The sequence below is a fragment of the Vanellus vanellus genome, assembly GCF_965231255.1.
Source record: "Vanellus vanellus genome assembly, chromosome: 9".
NCBI lineage: Eukaryota > Metazoa > Chordata > Aves > Charadriiformes > Charadriidae > Vanellus > Vanellus vanellus.
In genome coordinates this window covers 22,226,582-22,243,714 of record NC_138914.1, presented here as the reverse complement: position 1 = coordinate 22,243,714, position 17,133 = coordinate 22,226,582, and the positions used below count along the sequence as shown (strand labels likewise).

At 38.3% G+C, this 17,133-nt stretch overlaps 1 protein-coding gene across 1 annotated transcript in view; it reads right to left on the bottom strand.

Moving 5' to 3' along the window:
- The window catches only part of SLC6A11 (solute carrier family 6 member 11), a gene marked incomplete at its 5' end in the record, with an annotated part of 112,431 nt that overhangs the window by 75,747 nt on the left and 19,551 nt on the right, over positions 1–17,133 (bottom strand). The gene's annotated exons all lie outside the window — the stretch shown is intronic.

Here is a 17,133-nt window from a genome sequence, read left to right as displayed (position 1 = left end):
AATTCACTATTCTTTTCAGAAAAAAAGTTCTAACCTTTATTTTTACCTTGTAAAATTTATTTTCATATATTTCCTTTTCTAATTGAAACTATGATTTTAAAACATTTACTTTCAGAACTGTCAAGCATCATGACATTCTCCAGATGGATTTTATTTAGGAAAAGCTAACATTAAAATGCTAGTATTTAAAAAGAAAGAAAAAAAAACCACAACTTTTTTTTTTTTTTGTGAAGAGTGGTCAGCAAAACTGTATATTGCATTTACTGTTTGAAAATAGCATATTTGAAATACTAGCCACTTGGTTCTATAAACATAAGTCCTCATGTATTTTAGGAACACCCCTCAAAGCTCACAGCCCTGGGCAAAAGAATTTACTAAGTTAGTAAACAAGAAAAAGAGAGAGAGAGACAAATTATTATTTTTTTTTAAACAAGAATTTGGGAACAGAAAAATCAAGTGAATTGCTAGTATTCACACGGGAAACCTACAGAACGGGGCTTCAATGCCAGTTTCCAGAAATCTGGGCTAGCATTTTATTCACAAGAATATTTTTTTTATATAAGAATGATTCTTTTATCTGGCAGATGCATGGTACTTTCATGCCCTTTTATTTTTACTTTAAATAAACACTCAGATTAAAGAAAATGTAAATTATTTACCGACCCATAAATAAAACATGGGTACTCCTGGCTGTATGGATGAAGAGGTTAAAGGCAAGAACAGAAATTTATTCCTATAATGCTCAATGATTTTATGTATTCTCTTGAGATTTTTTAATTGTCCTTCAGCCTGAAAGAAACCCTATAGATAGTTAAAAGACTTTTTTTCAGGCATCTCAATTTTCCAATAAAAGTATGATTTAACTGGTATGTGAGGTCAGAAATTGATATGGATTTAAATTCCATACATTCAGGTATTTAGAAATGCCTCACCATTTTTAAACAACTTAAAGCAAGCAGTTAGTCATTTGCTAATTATATACACAGAATAATTCATTTCAGTCATTCATGCCTTTTATCGGCTTAATCAAATTTCTATAGGGACAGGTCACAGCTCGTTTCATGTGCATTTCCATAAATATATTTGCATACACACATTCACATAAAAATTTCAACATTCAACCTTACCTAAATTATCCTGAGCAAAGTTTTCTCTGCAATGTATTACACATTATCTATACAACCTCAGAGACCCTAGACTTGTGCTACCCTCCCTCCCAGAGACGCTGTAAATGAAAACAAATTAACTGAATTTCACAGGTACTCCGATATAGTTAAAAGCCCTATAACAATAATCACTATATTAGATCATGGAATTATTTAGGTTGGAAAAGACCCTTAAAATCATTGAGTCCAACTGTAAACCTAACACTACCAAACCCACCGCTAACCCATGTCCCTCAGTACGTCTACATGTCTTTTAAATACCTCCAGGGATGGTGACTCCACCACTTCCCTGGGCAGCCTGTTCCAATGCTTGACAACCCTTTCAGTGAAAAACTTTTTCCTGATATCCATCCTAAACCTCCCCTGGCGCAACTAGAGGCAATTTCCTCTTGTCCTATCACTTGTTACCTGGGAAGAGAGACAAACACCCATATATATAATTGATGTGCATATATATAGATAGTGTAATCAATTACAATAAAATATATATTTAGGTTAAGAGTTGAGTATTAAGTTAAAAGAAGTCCAACCTACAATTACCCATTTGAAAGAATTCTTTTTGCATTTGACTCAGTCACTGGCCAAGGCAATCAATTTGGGGAGTAAAAAGTATGATTATGTAATTCAAGAGCACACTTAAAATAAATAAATACATGTTGGGGCTACCTGGGCAGCAATCTGATCTGGTTCTTTCTGCTTTCACCAGCAGCAGGTTGAGGATAAAGAGAAGTTCCTTCACCTGCCTCTGATGATGGGGTAGGAGGATGGAGACATCAACAGCTGGTGATAAGGTAGGAAAACAAAAAGATCTAATTATCACCATGTCTTTCAGATGGCCATAGGGATGCTGCAGAACCTATTCAGTCTTTCACACATTTCAGGAGCTGCAGCTGCTGTTCCTGGTGCAGCCATTTACAATGTAGGTCCTAAAAGTTTACTGCTTAGCTAAGGCAGGACAAAATTTAACAGGTTAAAGAAAAATCACCACCTTCCCCGCCCTCCTCAACCCCTAAAGCCTGAAGTTTGTTGTCTTATTTTCCAAGAAAGACAGAGGTGGAAGATGTTTCCAATTAAGAAAAAAAAAAAAAAGGGGGGGGGGGGGGGGAGCAGGGGGAGTGGACAAGGTTACACAAACTTTTTGCAACAGAAAGTCTTAAGTGCTTAAATGTAAAATTATTGCCACCTTATCCACAATTCCTCCTCATGCAGTAACTAGCTTTTTCTGCAACAGCTTCTGCCATCATGTAGTTTGGGAAAGAAGTGATCTAGCATGGAACACCCTCAGCTAGACCCATAAGGAACTAAAGAACTGTCATTGAAATATTGAAATACATTCACAAATGAAGAGAGGTAGCTTTTAATGAAGGATAGATTTTAATCAAGAAGGGGAAGTACATATTTTACACCTACAGTCTAGAATTGAAAATAACATGACTGAACTATAATTATACAGAAAGGCAGACGACACAAATAGACACTTAAAATTCAAGTTGTTCTAAGCAATTTGACAGATTATACCATGTGGAATTTGACTCAGGATGACATCCACCCTCTTTATAAATTCTCATTCAAAAAGCAAAAGAAATCCTTGAATTCTAATCTCACCTTGAATTATTATGGTATTACTTTCAAGAGAACCAAGACAAAAAGTGGTAAAATATGATTAAACAGGGCCTAGGCAAAAAAAGGCCAACACGTGTACTGACAACAGGCTATGGACAATCATGTTGAAAGACATGTTAAGAGTGAATTGTCCACCACAGAAACCTGATGACAAAGCAAAGAACAGGCATTTGCAAAGAGACCTCTTTTGATTGCAGGTACTAAAAAGTTTCTTTTTAACCAAAGATATTTTCTAAATGGACTAAAAAGCCTCAAACTATAAGTTACTTTCAAGGAAAAGAACTAGCCAATAAATACATTAATGTTCCCCGTTTGGGCACCAGTGTTTCCATGCAGAGCCTCCCAGACCAACAGTATTAACTCAAAAGTAAAATTTCTGCTGTGCCAGGATTAAGGAGGAACAGCTTTGACAAATACAGCTGCTAATATTAAAAACACATTGTTGTAAACATTCTGATCTTTTGCAACCTTGTGAAAAGAAAGCAGCATACTATCAGTCTGTCGTCACATAATGTACAGCCAACGCATCTACACAGTATATACCTGCAATATGGAAATCACACAGTTCTGTTGTGACACTATACATATCCAACATTTCTGCAAAAACACATAAGTGTAGACTACCTACAATTTCCAGTTTATAGTTGTAATCGATTTTTTTTTTTTTGGAGAAGTATTAGTATACTGACTTAAAGATGCAGGTTGGAAAAAGATTGGTCCAAGTTCAGTTTGAACTTCACAGAGCACTGGCACAGGCTGCCCAGGGAGGTTGTGGAGTCCCCTTCTCTGGAGATTTTCAAGACCCGCCTGGAATCAGTCGTGAGTAATGTGCTCTGGGCAATCCTGCTTTGGCAGGGGAGTTGGACTAGATGATCTCTAGAGGTCCCTTCCAACTCCGATAATTCTGTGATTCTGTGATTCACAATCAGACTAAGTGACAGAAACTGAGAAGACAAGCAGGGGCAGCCTAAAGAATTTTAATTGTTGTTTTGCTTATAAAGGTTCTAATATTTATTTTCAAGTGGCATACTACATTTTAAAATTAATAGTTTGGGTTGTTTTTGTAATCATGTTCTTGAGAAAAATCATGTTCTTGAGAAAATCATGTTCTTGAGAAAAAAATCAAGAAAAAAGACAACCTCGAAGAAGCCACTCAAATTCTTGCTAAAATAAAGAATCCTGCAAGATAGATGCAAAATTAGATTATAAAAAGAAAAAGGGTGGAATTGTAATAAGTAATTTGGCAAAAAATTTTGCTTCAGCTCAAATGAATGTGTGCTTGCTATGGCTTCAGCTAAGATGGGTGTGTGCTCACTATGCGTTTAGGAAAGGGATAGGGTTAGACAGGATGTCAGACAAGAGCAACAGTTGGGAGTACCGAAACTTGCAGAACAAAGGGTGGTGTAGGTAGCTAAGAGAACCGCAGGAATGTAAAAAATGAAGAAGCTGCAAGAAAGACATGGTGATAAAGACTTCCGAGCCTCCCTCCAATGACTATTAGGAAGACCCCTGAAGCAGCATAGCGCCTGTGCCGCTAGAAGGGAGGGAGTGTGCTCGGAGGTGAGTTGCATTCCACTAACTTATTGATTATGTAATTGAAGGTGGGTTGTGTTCCGAAAACTCATTGATTATGCAAATTATGTTCCAAGAAGAAACATGAATAAGTATAAAGAATACAAAATAAAAACAAGCCTTTGTAAAGGAAAAATGAGCCACAGGAGGAGAAATCCTCTGTGTAACTCCCAGCGCTGTAATAAATATTCTTTGCTCCACCGAATTTGCCCTGGACTAAAATTCAATACAGTGAGCGTGTTTCTCACAATCTGGGGGCTCGTCCAGGATACCTGAAGCCAACGTTCGGAGCCTTGGATGGGTGAGTAGACTGGGACAGCGCGCCACTGCCGATTTCAGCAGTCCTCAGGTTCTCCCTGTCCACGGTGACGGACCAGCGGCAACAGCCCAGCGAAGGGGCTCGTGGACCAAAGAGGAGTCCCAGGGATTACCGCAGCAGACGATAATACTTGTGCATGAGAGCCGGGTAAGAAAATTGACTGTTAAGTATTGCTCGGGCAGCTGGGTGACGGGGGATTGAGAGTGGTGTGAATGAGACGCAGACTAGATCTGCAAAGCAAGTGCGGAGTCTTTCTAACCGCGGTTCCGTATCTCTGCGAGGAGACCGGCCGGTGAAGAGACAAAGTGAAATGCTGGAGTTGAGAGATCCCCCGGGGAAAAAAATGGAACAAGGGAAAAGTGAAAAGGAATTTAAGGGAAATTCCAGGAATACCTCCAGATAGTCCATTAGAGATGTTGTTACAATGGGGGCAGGAAGGAGAGTCCTGCACCCGGGATAAGGATAAAGGAAAGAAGATTCATTATTGTATGTTTAAATGGACCAAAGAGCCCATAAGGCCAGACAAGTTGTTTTTGCCAAAGTATGATTCTATAGAGGGATGGCTGTGTCAAGCACTAAATGTATATGTTAAGTCTAAAGAATCATTTGATCAAGAAGAGAGCGAATATGCAGTGTGTTGGAAAGGAGCTGCAGGGGTTTTTAAATGAGAAATACAAAAGGAGAAGGAGGAAGACCAGAGACCAGTCTAGGATCCTCTTGAATACTTACCTCCCCCATATAACCCGGACCCTCTGGAAAGTGCAAGAGAGCCTCAGGCCCCTGTTAGAAGGGAAAGCCAGAGGAAATGGAGGTGGGAAGTGGGGAGGACCATAGTGGAAGAAAACAAGGAGATGACGGAACCAATCGGGTTGCATCCTTTATGGGAAGTCCCGATGCCAGGAGTTCAAAATGGGGTAGGATTTGCGAATGTGCCCCTAACCAGTACAGAAGTCAAGAACTTTAAAAAAGAAATGAAGAAATTGTTGGAAGATCCCCCAAGTTTGTCAAAACAATTAGACCAATTTAAGTCCAAATGTATACACTTGGGAAGAACTGCAATCCATCATGGGAACTTTGTTCTCCCCTAAAGAAAGACAAATGATTTGTGTAGCAGGGATGAGAATATGAGAAAAAAGTTCATAGAGCGGTGGGGGACCAAAAGTTACCCCTACAAAGACCTGATTGGAATCAAAATGACCCCACAAGGAGAAGAAACATGTCTGATTATCGGACAGCAATTTTAAGGAGAATTAAAGAGGCAGCCCTGAGGGGGTCAAATGTGAGCAAAGCCTTTGATAGTAAACAAGGGAAAGAGGAATCTCCAACAGAATGGTTGGAGAGGCTCTGAAGGAATATTCAGCAGTTTTCTGGGATTGACCCAGAGACTGTGGCTGGCCAGGAATTATTAAAAAGTAAATTTTGTCACACATGCCTGGCCAGGTATTAGGAAAAAAATGGAAAAGATGGAAAACTGGCATGAGAGAGGAATCAATGAGTTGTTATGAGAAGCACAAAAAGTATATGTCAGGCACGATGAGGAGAAACAGAGGGCAAAAGCGAAACTAATGGTAGCGACTGTAAAAAAAATAACAAAAACTAAAGATAAAGCGCCCCAGAATCCAGGGCCAGTGATGAGACCATACAAGATACAAGGAGCCCATCTGCCACTGCTCAGAAAGCCCATATGAATGAAATCAGGAGCCCCAGACGGCGGAAAGTGTTACTATTGTGGGCAGGAAGAACATTTTAAGAGAGTGTCCCAGGCGAAAGAGAGATCAACGAGTGTTTAAAATATGTCAACAGGAAGAATACGCTACCAATTAAGGGTGTCAAGGGCTCTACCTCCTGGGGGAAGAAAGAATTAGTGAGCCCTTGATAAATTTAAAATTAGGCCCCCAGGAAGAAATTTACACCTTTTTAGTAGACTCAGGATCTGAGAAGTCTTGTATTATGAAACTGCCTTTGAATGGGAATATCCAGACACCGGGAAGAAGCAGCAACTCTGCTAGACCTCCCTGCCTCAAGGATTCACAAAATCCCCAAATCTATTTGAACAGATGCTAGAAAAAAAATTTAGGGGAGTTCCAGGCAGAACCCGGAGTAAGAATCTTGCAATATGTAAATGATCTGTTGGTATCAGTAAAGAGAAAAAAAGCAAAAAGTCAGAGAGAGACATCGATACGTTTGCTAAATTTTTTTTTGGAGAACAAGAATTAAGAGTCTCAACAACAAAACTGCAGTTTGTACAAAAAGAAAGTAAGAACATCTAATTAGTGAAAGAAAAAGAAAAATCAATCCAGAACAAATTACAGCATTAAGTGTCCCAAGAATGAAATGAGAAATAAAGAAGATTTTAAGGTTACTAGAGTACTGTAAATTATGAGTTAAAGGATAAATCAATAAAATTTCTGTATGACAAACTTGTAAAAGAAAGTCCAATACAGTGGACAGAAGACAAACAAGAGCAATTTAAAGAATTAAAGCAGAAGTTAATAGAAGCCCCAGTTTTAGCCCTCCCCTCCCTAGAAAAAGAAAAAAAAAAGTTCCACCTTTTTGTAAACGCGGAAGAAGGGATAGAGCATGGAGTCATAAGGCAGGAATGGGGCAGAGAAAGGAAACCGGTGGCATATCTATCCAAAATTAATAGACCCAGTATGTTGGGGGTGGCCCACATGCATACAGGCAGTAGTGGCCACAGCGATATTAGTAGAAAAAAGATGAAAATTAACCTCTAGAAGAACCCTAATCGTACATACCCCACACACTGTAAGAACTATGTTATCTCAGAAGTCTGGCCCGTGGTTAACAGATTCCAGAATTTTGAAGTACAAAACCATTTTAATGGAAAAGAATGATTTGACCCCTTTTAATAGAAAAGAATGATTTGACCCTCAGAAACCTGAATCCTTCACAATTCCTGTATGGACAAGCAAGTGGGGAGCCAGAACATAATTGTTTAGATTTTATAAATTACCAAACCAGGGTAAGAGAAGACCTAATAAACACAACGATGCCCTATATAGAAAAACAAAAACAAAAAAATATCCAAAAAATTTTTATAGACTGTTCCTCCTGATGTATAGATAGAAAGAGAGCAAGTAGTTATGTTGTCATCGATGAAGAAGAAAAAGCAGTAATTGAAGAAGGAGGATTACCAGAAAATTAGTCAGCCCAGAGTTGTGAACTATACCCTCTGAAAAAAGCTTTAGATTATCTCCAAGGAAAAGAAGGCATTACCTATACAGATTCAAATTATGCATATGGAAATTAACCATGAGAAGGAAGTCTTGTGTTTTTGCTTTGACCAGAAAAAGCCCTGGAGAGCTTTCAGAAGACGCATAAGAGTCAGTGCTGCTGCATGAGAGCAGTTACTAATTGTAATAAGGTCATTTTAAGTCCCCGTGGCAGACAGGAGCAGTACCTCTCCCAAGTCCTCGATCTTTAGTGTATCCGATGTGAGTATACAACCCCAATAAATAAGTGGCAGTGGATTAGATATTATTGTTGCAGAACCCACAGAGAATTACGTAATGTGGACTGACCCAACCAGAATGTTTTATAAATCCTTGAAATATCAAGTCCAATATGAGTTCCGAGACCAAAGAAAGAACCCTATCGTGCCGCAAAAATCAGAAATACTGAACTAAAGAAAATAGAAAGCAAGACCAGGTTGGCCTCTGTACTCACTGCCAAGAAGAAATATTTCTCGGCTGTTGGAGGCACCCTAATAGGCACGAGAAGTAAGAGTATAAGCCATGCTGGACCTCCACTTCTAGTGGTATTATCACTAGTGGTATCTCTAGTATCTGGTGACAAATGCCAGAAGTGCTATCAGACAGCCTCCTAAGGTATATAGTCCTTTTATACTATGACCGTGCACACCCATATCAATCGCCAATGTTATAACCGTGGGAGTTTAAAAGTGTGCAAATACAACAGACAAGAATATTGGGTCAGACAGAACTTAAGAATAGGCAAAACAAGATTAAAAGCAAGATGTCCTAAAGGAGAACAATAGCTCTGCTTCATTAAGGCAAGTCACTGAGATATTTCAAACAGAGGAGGAGTACAAGATATGGTGAAAAAAGAACTAGTAAAGAACGTGACAAGTTATAAAACAAACAAAATAAAAAAAAATTAAAAGTACAAAACAAGAGCATATACCAAAAAGCTGCAAAAGCAGTTAACTTGTTTTTAAATCTAACAACAGACAAAGCTAAAGAATTAAATATGACTGACTGCTGAGTCTGTGAGGGACCTTCAATGACTGAATAGTGGCCATGGAGAAGTGCAACTTTGAGTCTGATTGAAATCCTGGAATAGAATTATACCCTCACCACGAGAGAAAAAAAAAAAAAAAAAGGAGGCCTGACAAGTAGGTGATAAGTTCCACAGTAATTAGAAAAGTCTGTTTAACCCGGGAGGGAGGGAACTTTACAGATCGAATGGGGGAGACCCTATGTAAAAAAAAAAAAGTCTTACAAATAGATTCAAATTTCACCCAAACTTGGTTTCCTCAAAAACCAAGGTCATATCTAACATTTCAACACAAAACCAAAAATTGTACCCAGGTACCAAAAAGTAGTCTCTTTAAATGTAAGAAGGAAGGTATGAATCCATTCTCAGGAATTAAGAACAGCTCACAATATTAAGAAAATGCAGAAGATACAATGAAAAAGTTTTGGCAGGCTCCAGATAAGTTGGTTTAGATAGGTAGAAACTGGGCATTCCCAGAACTACCACTTGACTGAAGAAAGACCTGCACCTTAAGAATAATTCAACCAAGACATACAGACCAGCCATGTGGGCCCGACAGTAGCTGAGGATATAAAAACCCATCTATATGCTGAATCAGACTGTAAGACTACAAGCAGTAGTTGAGCTGATCACTAACAAAACAGCTTCAAGACTAGAACTGTTAATCCACCAACAAACTCAGACAAGGGCAGCATTCTACAAGAATCAGCTTGCACTAGACTATCTGCTAGCGGTAAAAGGAGAGGTGTGTATAAAATTTAACATACCTGATTGTTGTTTAAAAATTGATGACAATGAAGAAGCAGTATGAGAAATTGCTGCTGATATAAAAAAAATAGCACATGTGCTGGTGCAAAAAGGAAATTCAATAGTAAACGCCAGTTGGTGAAATGATTGCTGGAGATCACTTAGAGGAAGAAATTAAGACTGATTCTGCTGTGTGGCTTAGCAAGTTTCTTATTTCTGCCTTGTTTAAACACCCTGTTTCATAAGATTAATTCACATTGTAGTCCAAAGACTGCAAGTGGCAGCCATGCCTCAGAAAATCATGTTCTTGAGAAAAAAATCAAGAAAAAAGACAACCTCAAAGAAGCCACTCAAATTCTTGCTAAAATAAAGAATCCTGCAAGATAGATGCAAAATTAGATGATAAAAAGAAAAAGGGTGGAATTGTAATAAGTAATTTGGCAAAAAATTTTGCTTCAGCTCAAATGAATGTGTGCTTGCTATGGCTTCAGCTAAGATGGGTGTGTGCCCACTATGCGTTTAGGAAAGGGATAGTGTTAGACAGGATGTCAGACGAGAGCAACAGTTGGGAGTACCGAAACTTGCAGAACAAAGGGTGGTGTAGGTAGCTAAGAGAACCGCTAAAGATAAAGACTTCGAGCCTCCCTCCAATGACTATTAGGAAGACCCCTGAAGCAGCATAGCGCCTGTGCCGCTAGAAGGGAGGGAGTGTGCTCGGAGGTGAGTTGCATTCCACTAACTTATTGATTATGTAATTGAAGGTGGGTTGTGTTCCGAAAACTCATTGATTATGCAAATTATGTTCCAAGAAGAAACATGAATAAGTATAAAGAATACAAAATAAAAACAAGCCTTTGTAAAGGAAAAATGAGCCACAGGAGGAGAAATCCTCTGTGTAACTCCCAGCGCTGTAATAAATATTCTTTGCTCCACTGAATTTGCCCCAGACTAAAATTCAATATAGTGAGCGTGTTTCTCACACTTTCTTTTAAGATGAAAAAGAAAACTAAATCAAGAGACCATGGAATAAAAAAAAAACCAAAAAAAAAAACCCACAACCAAACCCCAAAACGTTTGTGTTTGTGCCACAATAATTGTGAAATGGGAACATTTTTTTCCTTGAGCTTTATATTTCACTGAAAAATAATGACAGATTTCCTTATGTTTCAATCAAACCATTTTTTTTCTGGCTACTTAGATGATATGTTTAGGTGTATATATCCATAAATAAGTAGCACTTCTTTTCCAAAACAGGGAAGTGTGAACACATGTAAGAGGCTGCAGTAATATGTAAGCTTATTCAGCCACTGAATGGCATAGAGCCATGCTAACACAGCACTCTGCCTGGGCTAAGTATTACAAGTTGATACTTGTAACACACATACTATGGATATAGCTGCACTGCTTTGGTACATGAGCTAGCCAGTTCAGATGGCCTGGAACCTTTGCACTACACTCTGTCGTATCATGTAGATATGAACTTTGTAACAAAATCCACTACAGGACAAAACCCCAGCAACAGAAATGCCGATTAGAAATGCCTACTTCACAATTAGAGGATTGGGAAATTTACTTAAGAGGATGGAAACTTCCTCACTTGAAGATTCATGTACATCTATATGAACAATGAACTGCATCACACCAGTCACTAATTCCCATGAATACCACCTGTGCAGTCTCGCAGTACCTCTCAACACTCACGTCCTGCCAACAGTTATGCATAGGGCTATAAGCACTCCTCAACTTCCAGAGCCATGAACTGAAATATCAATCTTTATTCAGCTGTCTTGTAGCATGATTGCAGAATTGCATGCTGTGGGAAAAAGGTATGGAAAGCGTTCAATAATAATTCCACAGCGCTGCCACCACATTGCAAAAGAGAGACCATGATGGCAGTACATAACTGATACATTAGCATACTCGGAGCTCAAACAGAGCTTGCAGAATTCCTTTGGACTCACACCATAATCTGCATCCAGCTGTCAAAGTAATCCATTCCAGCAGTCAGTCGCTTGAATTACTATACTTTTCTTCCCTAACTGCATAACAACTTCTTAATAAATAAATGTTATTACTCTCTCTCATGGTTAGAATGCTTTACACACCAAAAGACAACTTTGTCTTAAGAACACAATTCTCAGTGAAGATTTGAGATGAGGATTTTTAAAAGCAAGCAGTTTCTGAAGAAAGCCATTTCTTCTGAAGAAAACCAGTTTCCTTCTTCAGCCATCTGAAGAAAGTCAACGCTCAGTCTTTTCTGAATGCTCTGAGAAGTCTCAAATGGCAGACACACCTACCTTACCTGTCCAAAAAACCTGGCCTAATTCTTTTGTAAAGAGTGTCATAGAAGGTAAATGGCAAATGAATGGCCTCAACACAATTATGCCTGCTGCCTCCATTCAAAAAAAAAAACACGTGGTGCCAATCAACTGGAACTGTTAGCACCGTAATGAGTATTTAAATACACTGAAACACTAAGTTTTTTTTGTATTTTCTTTGTTCAAGCAGAACAAAGGTTTAGTGTTTTTCTTAGAAAGTAAGCAGCAACAAGTCCAGAACATAATAATTAAACTATAACATACAATGTATGCAAAGAATAGATCATAGGAAGAGAAAGTCTTGCTCAGAGGCTAGCAGCGATTTCCTCAGCAGGCACAATGCAGCTCTCCCTAATGCCAGGGCCTTAGCTCTCCTGCTGCAACCATCTCAAACAGCAGCAGCAGATGCAGGTTTTGAAAGGAGGAGGCATTCAGAATGTGAAGTTCTTCTCACAGAGCCTCAGTTCAGGCTGACTGTAGATACTCTCGTATCTGCTCTTAGTATTATTCAACTTAAATAAAACAAAATGGGGGAGCATTTTAAAAATACATGATTCTCCCCTGCATCTAAGAAGTGAGGTTGATGTACGCAGGGATCAGAAGATGACAGCTGATCACAGCTGCTTGCTTCTCAGCAGTTCAGCTTCTATCTAAAAGCAGCCATGATCTTGCATAAATTGCACAGACAACAAAAAAAGAGATAGTGTAGCTTTTACTATGTCTTCCTCCTCTTCTCATACCACTGCAAGTCCCCTACGCTACCTTGTTCTCCTCATCTTGTGCAGGAAAAGAGAGAGAAAGAACAAGAGCAGTAAAATCAGCATTGAAAGTGATACTCTGTTTCGAAATAACAAGCATTTGAAAAAGAAATTCTATAGTGAGATGCCCAGGAATAGCCAAATCTGCAAAGGTTGGTTGCACCAATGTTTCATCGTTTGTGATTGCACATATTAAAGCAGAACAGAAGGGAGTAATTTATGCACATTGCATAATTTATGCCAATTGCAATGGGAAGAGGTTGTGAACGTCTTACAGTCACTGTAAGTGAAATTATTCTTGAACAGAGGGCCTCAGCCTCACCCTAAGCATCCCCTAGTTATATACTACGTGGTCTTGTAAAATAAGACAATGGGATCCCAAGACAAATTACAAACTCATACTGGTCTTATATTCTAATTATCAGGTGATATTAAAAGTAAAAATGAAAAATAGTCATTTCCTGAGCATGAGGCACCTTATTTAAATAACTATGTAAGCCTGACAGTCTCAGGGAAGCCACTGGAGATAACAGACGAAGCTAATTCATATAACTGAATCAGAAACCTGAGCTAAGGGATGAGCTCAAGACATTTCTTTGTGATAAAACTTCTCAGTTGTCAAATCTGAATATCCCAGGAGGGATTAGAATGACAGTGGCCATATGACTTAGCAAAGGTGCCACCACATGCCAGACATACTGTAAGAAAGCAGACATGTCCAGTAATTGCCTCCAAGATTTTGCTTCTTGAATTCTGTATGCTTTCCCAAAGGAATGACACGTCTGTCATTCCCAGCACTATTAAAAACACAGACAGAACCTGGAGAGTTCACTTTTACTTCAGCTGGTTTGGTTCATATTGCACAAAAAAAACCCCAAACCAACAAACAAAAAAGCAAGAAGAAAAAGTATCTTCTTCCTTACATCTATCAAGACCTACTAAAGCTAAGGATCTTTAAGTAAACCCCCCCCCCCCCCCCCCCAATTAAATATGGAAAAATATCTTAATAGACATGTCTGTTAAGATATTTCATTGGAATGTCTTGAAACTTTATGACTAGAATTCACTACTGCCACTGGCCTAAGGCCTGAACATACTTACCTTCAAAAAAATATTGCAAACTCATCTACCTTGCAGGGCATTTAGGGGAAAAGATACTAGGTTCAGGAAGGTTATCTAATGTTCATTTAATAAATGAAATATTCCATGAATCATCATACATTTAAAGAAATAAAAAAATCAACAACAATCCCAAAAGAAAACAGCTGAAGAGCCAAGAGGACCACTGTAGCGGCCAGTCCAACAAACTGGAGGTAGCCATTTGAATGAATACAAACTGTAAGATCACAGGTTAGTACAGGCCTTTTTAAGCAGTGTAACTTTGAGTATACTCAGTTTGCTGCCAAAAACTTAAGACTATGTGAAACTTTGCTGTAAAAAAGATTTGTCTTGCACAGAGACCTGAAGATACAAAGCATTACCTATTTTTGGATCTCACTGAAAATAGAAATTGATGAGAGTTTGAAAAGATTTATTGTAGATATTGAGTTTGGGGTTTTTTGTTGTTGTAGTTGTTTGGGGTTTTTTGTGTTTTTTTTTTTGTTTGTTTGGTTTTTTTTTTGTTTTGGGTTTTGTTTTGTTTTTTTGTTTAAAAATACGCAGCAGTTCAGTTTCTTGAACTGGCCAATAGCCTGGGAAAGAAGCCAGAGGACTGGTGGCACTTGAACATCTTAAACAGATTATTGAGGGAAATTGGTATTAGGGTTAATTTGGAATGCAACGGTTAGTTCAGAGTAAGGTTTTTAATTCAGTAGTAACAAACTATTAATTCTACACAGGATATTTTGCTTGTAAATAGAAAAATAAATTTAAACCAGAGTGCATTTGTAACGTGTCTCACATCCAATGGCACACTATGAAGGTTTCACTACATCTAGTCACGCATACATAGCTTGACTAAATGTTATTCAAGTAAGATTTTAACTTTTCTTCCTATACATAACACAGAAGAAAAGTGATAAAAGTTACAAGAATCTAATGAATAGAAGATAAATTTAAGTGGAATAATAGGACATAAATCTGAAGCATGGGATTCTTTCTGTTTCCTGTGAGCTGTCAGAAATGCTGATGCCTGGTCACGAGCATTTACAACTAGACTGACCAAAATCGTGACATTACTACTACAGTATAGATTTATTCTGGTTACAGCTTATAGTACCAAATATTGTAAAGCCTATTGCAAGCTTACAGTTTAACTTGAATCAAACTATAAGTGTGGATAAAAACAAATAAACATGGACAGCACGGGGAAGAGGTAACAGGACTATGGAAATATTTCAGCATACTTTAAGTACACTTAAAATAATATCCTTAGCAAGAAACTAGACAGCATACTACGACCTTTTGCTACCTACATTCCAGGAACATACTGTTGCTAATAGTTACCTCTGTTCTTTCAATTAACATCATTGCACGTATATGCCCTAGCAAAATCTAGAAAGATAAAATCCCACGGGGAAATTATTTCAAGAATTATTTGTGAAAATGCTTTTAATTTTTTTGAAATGTACTAAAATGCCTTTCAATTTAATAGTAGTACATCCAAGAGGAAGAAGGGCCCTTCCATTGTTGGAATTGCTGTAGAGGGGCATATTATGAGATAACTGCTACTTCTGACTACTCATAGCTGAAAAGTAACCTTTCCATCCAAATTTGAAAACTGATGTTTTGAAAGCTTGCAACACTACATTATTGGCTGTGAGACCACCGCATTTTCCTGTGAAAGAGCGTCTTTATTAAAGTGTTCAAATGTGTGGAGCTGTACCAGGCTCTTGAATAGAAAGAGGATTAACTGCTGCCAACACATTGTTGAAAGGAATGTACCGGGAGTACTTATTGCATTATTTCATGATTTGGAAAGCTGAAGAACAGATTCAATCTATTTGAGGAAGGTCCCTTCATGTTGCCTCGCTGATTTGCAGCAGTTTCCAAGACATTTTTCTTAAAAAAAATACAACAACAACAACAAAAAACGAACAAAGAAGGCAGCCTCTTGAGGTCACTTCTCCATCTGTATCTGTTCAGCCAGGAACATAGGTGGCAATGTTCCTTTTTACTCTGGGCCAGACTCTGTCCTCAGAGAATTCTGTGGGGAATGAAAGGAAAACAAAATGAAGCCAATAAGCAGCAGTGGTGCTACTCTACAGTGGCCTTCCTTATTGTATGTTTTGGTATGCTCCTTTCACCCCTGCAGATTTTTCAGACCTAGTCCATATTTACCCTGTGGTCCTTGTTACTGAGCTCCTTGTACAAAAAGCATAACGTATTTGAGTACCAGTACTGCACAGATTTCCCCATCAGTTTAGTAGAAATGTATCAATATCTCTCAAAACATCCTCTATTGCTGTGTTAAAGTGAGTTTAAGTTTCTGTCCAAAGACATGTTTTCTAAACTCTCATCTTACTTTCTCGCATTGCACTTTATGCAGTAAATATCCTTTAATTTTTGTGAAAACTTATTGCTTTGAGTATTCCATACCCAAATGTATTCAAGTATTGTGTGGAAGTTTCTGACATGCAGAAACTTGAGCAGATATTAACTGAATTCTGAAAGTAGTGGGATTCAGATTTCATGTATCAGAATCCTCTGTGGACTCCTAAACTGCCAGGCCAGAGAGCTACCCGCATCCAAGGTTGTGGAAAACATCTGCACAAAGACAATCACATTGTGGATTGTTGCACTATCAGATGCTTATTCAACTAGTCAGCAGTCATAGAATCAGCCTCCTTTGTAAGACCATAAAGATGGCAACTACTTCAAGACTCACTGGAAGGCTGAGATGTTTGCCCGGGATGCAGAGGTAAGTAAAAAGTGGCATTTTGTTTGTCACAGAGATCAGAGGCAGCTGCTTATGTAATGTATTTGTGACACATTATTTGTTGATGAGAGTGTGGCCAAGAATACAACTATGGGAATGGCTTTGAAACATCTATTTTGAATTGTTTCCCCACCAGCAGCATTTGGTTTCTCATTTAAATCACTGCAGCTTTCCCTCTGTCTGATAGAGAATCTTAAAAATTGAATGCTGAGGCTCACTTGACTCCAGCACCCTTCCTAAGCAGCAGTGCTGTGAATTCTTGCTCAAGTCAGTGCTTCCTCAACTCTTATGATTGCAAGCAGCTTTAAAGGATCTCTCAGGTAGTGAAATTGCTCTTTTCATTCTATTAAAAAATTAAGCTCTGCTGAACAGTACAGAAGCTTTTCTGAACTGAAATATCTTTCAGGGAGTTGCAACATTTCTTTGTGGCTGTATAATCTGTACTAATTTTTGTCTAATTTGGACAAGAGGCTGATCCACGGATCCAGACTGCATA